We start from the raw sequence: 3,459 nt of genomic DNA on the forward strand, positions 1-3,459 counted from the left end.
GCCGATCCGGTGATCCACAGCGCAAATTTGTTGTATTTCCTCAGCGACCAGCACGGATCAGCTCTAGGCATGACGAAGCGGATATCGTCCTCTTTTGGAAGACCAAACAAAGTAGTTTCGCTTTCACAACGAAGCACACAGCGTCTTCACGACATTGGTTGCAGCGTCAACAAAACTACAGTGAGACTAAAAGTTACGCCTTCTTTCTTTGCGTGAACATTTGGGCGGCGTTATGCAAATCTTCCCACATAGTGAGGTAGATATGTGGGGGCATGTTAGAACGAGCCGTTTTAGGTAGGTGTGGCTGACTCTGAACTTTTATAAAGAATATCTCTTTGGATTTGAGACTTTAGTCTTTGCAACTTTACAGATCTTCTTTATGCACCAAGAGCTTGTAACACTCCAAAGAGAAAGGAAAAATTGAAATCGCATCATATGACCCCTTTAAGGATTCATCTATATTTAATTTAGAATTTAGTGTTTGATAACTTTATTCAATTTCTGTATATTTCCTACTTGCTGAAGGGCACAGGTAGCTAAATATGACACTGGTCGTTGAATGGCTATAGTCGATGGTTAAATATTAGGAAAAAAAATAATTTCATATAGGCATCAGTAATGCATGGTGTCAGTGATACTGGCCTCCTTCAGTCATAAAAAAAGATGCCATTAAACAAATCTTAAAAATATACTGTCTTTATGTTGTTTCTACATTAATTTGAAGATTAAATGTGAAATTATTGCAATATAAAATATATTTAAATAGTTTAATGTTAGATTAGATTAATCGCAATTAATTTCAGAAAAAACATGCAATTAATTAGTTACATTTTTTAAATCGATTGACAGCACTATTTTATATCAAAATGATATAAGTTTCAATACATACATTTTCTAAGACATACAAAAAAAATTTATATGTTTTATGGGATGATGATCACCTGCATACAACGCTCGATGCTTTGGTTTCTTACTTTTTTTTTGGTCTAAAACTCAAATTACTCAATATTGATTACTCGTATGATGTTGCTTTAATGCAACAGTTCAGTAAACTTGCAATCATGCTGTAGCACTGAAAAAATATAATCTGATATTCTGGTCATATGCTGTTATTCTGCACAACGGCACTCTTGCTAGTGTGAATGGGAAATGGACTGACACCGTCACAGGTAAAGTGAACTAAAATGAGACTTGAGTCCACTTTCAAGCCCAGGGACAGTGTGAATACAAAGACAGCTTGGTTCTTTGTCACCCAGTTCACATAAAGGGGTCCAAGTCTGCTTATTTTAAAATGCTGTCTCGGTAGGTAGCTCACTAGGTTTTAAGACACAGCCCAAGATTGATGAAAACGAGGCCCGCCGATTTGCTTCCAGCACTCATGCAGCTTATATTACCAGACAAAGACCTCGACGAATCTTTCTCTCTTTAACATCCAATTTTAACTCGTGCACTCAAAAACCGCATGCAATCTTCTGAAAGTCATCCATATGCAACAGTTCCTGTCGTTTAAATAACTTTTTTTTGCAAAAGCAATGGGCCCTTAAATATAGCAAATATTCATGACCAATGTTATAAAAAGCATATAAACGCATAAAGCAAAACGAAGATCCGTTTTATTCGTTTATATTTTCCGCATCAAATATAATGCACAATCGGAACCGTATGTACTATAATAAAGCGTGTTAGCCCAGTTAGCTAGCTGCCTTTCAAACAGGTTTTGCACCGAGACCCTGCTCTAAATGTGATCAAAACGTGTCCCTCCTGCTTAAATGCGACCAGATCGAGTATTGTGCATGTGCTCGTACCGTTTTGCTAACGGATCGGACTTAAATGGCCATCTGGAAACGAAGTGTGTAAACTTTCCTCTGAACTTACAGTCCTGAAGCCCTTTGCCTTCTTAGGTGCTGTTTTTGTTGGCATAGCCAGTTAGCAAGAGGACAGAGGAAGAGGAGGTCTGAAGCCCATCAAACAGGAAACAAAGATAAATCAAATAATATGAAAAATAAATCCCATGTGCAGTGAATTATCATGCTTTTATAACGTGTTTGTACTTGGGAGATGTTTGATTGTAAGATAAGAGCACATTTATAAAACCCAAAATGGATGCGGATGTTATAAGCATGCACACAAAAGACGCATGGATACTGTGAAATCCTCATGCAAGATTTAAGAAAATAATTTAAATTACTGACATCTTTTAGAACGAGTTTCTACAATTTATCTATCTACAGTATATAGAAACGACCTGTTATATTCAGTTGACAGTCATAACACTATTCTGCTGGAGGGTTACAATCCATTGGCTTCAACACAGCATGAGTTTAGACGACAGACAGTCCTTCAAAAATGGAAAATAATCGTTCAGAATGAGACATACTTGTTTACTAACTCAGCAGAACTAATATAACAAGCAGGATGGATTTGGTTTAATGCCTGGCAGCCATTTTACATGGAAGCCAAAGCAAAGCCATCATGCAATGATGCTTTAATAGCCTGCTAGCTGAAGTGACAGGTCCTTATTACGATCTACACTAATAATTATCTAGTTAATATACCCTTCACGGTTATGCAAATTTAACAACAACAACCGTTTCGTTCTGCAAAAGTATTTCAAAAACGCTTTAGAGCGAATATGGTAAAGCTATTAGGCTAGCGACCAGGTGAGCTAGTAAGCTAACTTCCACTCAAATCGAGGTCATCCGAGCAGCTTTAATATAATCAATCTAGGATCTACTTACTATTGTGTTCTACACGTCTGGTTTTGTATATCGGTGCTTTTTCGTGCAATGGCCAATAACGAGTAAAAAACATTGAGGATTTCCCATTGCCCTGCACTGACAGAAGCAATTGACTAGGTTAGCTTGTCGGCTAACACAAGCCACTGGAGACAGACAGTTTCAATATTTCACATAAGTGATAATTAAACCGGACTGAGGGTTCACATACTAACGATCATAGAATCCATTATGTATAATTTCCTCCAGATACACGCTGAGGTTACTGGCCGGTTTTGCTGGCAAGCGCACTTATTCCATGCCAAATTATCTTATTTTCAAACGCAGATAAATGACAACTCCTTTATGCAATGATGAATTATAAATACAGAAAACATCGGTCAAAGCTGTCTACGTGGACTCAACGCCCCCCAGGTCTCACTTACGGTCGGTTGCATCCGCCTTCAACTGTCTAGTGTTGAATGAATAGCAGCGCATTGAGCGCACACAGTAAAAACTGCTCCCTCTCTGGGTCTGTAAAACTGAGCTTGGCGGTGTCTACGCCACGGGAAATCTGATTGGACAGTAATGCGCATGACGTCGAAGGAGGGTAATACGAAAGCCACGCCCATACTGAATTCCGATTGGATGGGACTCTACAGTTTCTTCGTTGACATTTTCTCATTGGTTAATTTCACAGGATCCTACCCCATGCGTCTGAGGGCGGAGCGTGCGTAGCAATATA

General features: G+C 38.6%; 1 protein-coding gene across 2 annotated transcripts in view; it reads right to left on the bottom strand.

The window, feature by feature from the left end:
• Positions 1 to 3,249, bottom strand: part of LOC107695478 (transcription factor Dp-1-like) — a 22,493-nt gene extending 19,244 nt beyond the window's left edge. Inside the window, exon 1 of one of the 2 annotated variants that reach the window (XM_016495403.1) lies at positions 3,161 to 3,249. The gene's annotated coding sequence lies outside the window, so the exon portion shown is untranslated. Of the gene's footprint in view, positions 1 to 1,875; positions 1,969 to 3,160 lie in introns of those variants that run through there. The other variant, XM_016495404.1, reaches the window with a different exon arrangement.
• Between the last annotated feature and the right edge of the window lie 210 nt (positions 3,250 to 3,459).

The sequence above is a fragment of the Sinocyclocheilus anshuiensis genome, unplaced genomic scaffold (assembly GCF_001515605.1).
Source record: "Sinocyclocheilus anshuiensis isolate Anshui unplaced genomic scaffold, SAMN03320099.WGS_v1.1 scaffold562, whole genome shotgun sequence".
Taxonomy (NCBI): domain Eukaryota; kingdom Metazoa; phylum Chordata; class Actinopteri; order Cypriniformes; family Cyprinidae; genus Sinocyclocheilus; species Sinocyclocheilus anshuiensis.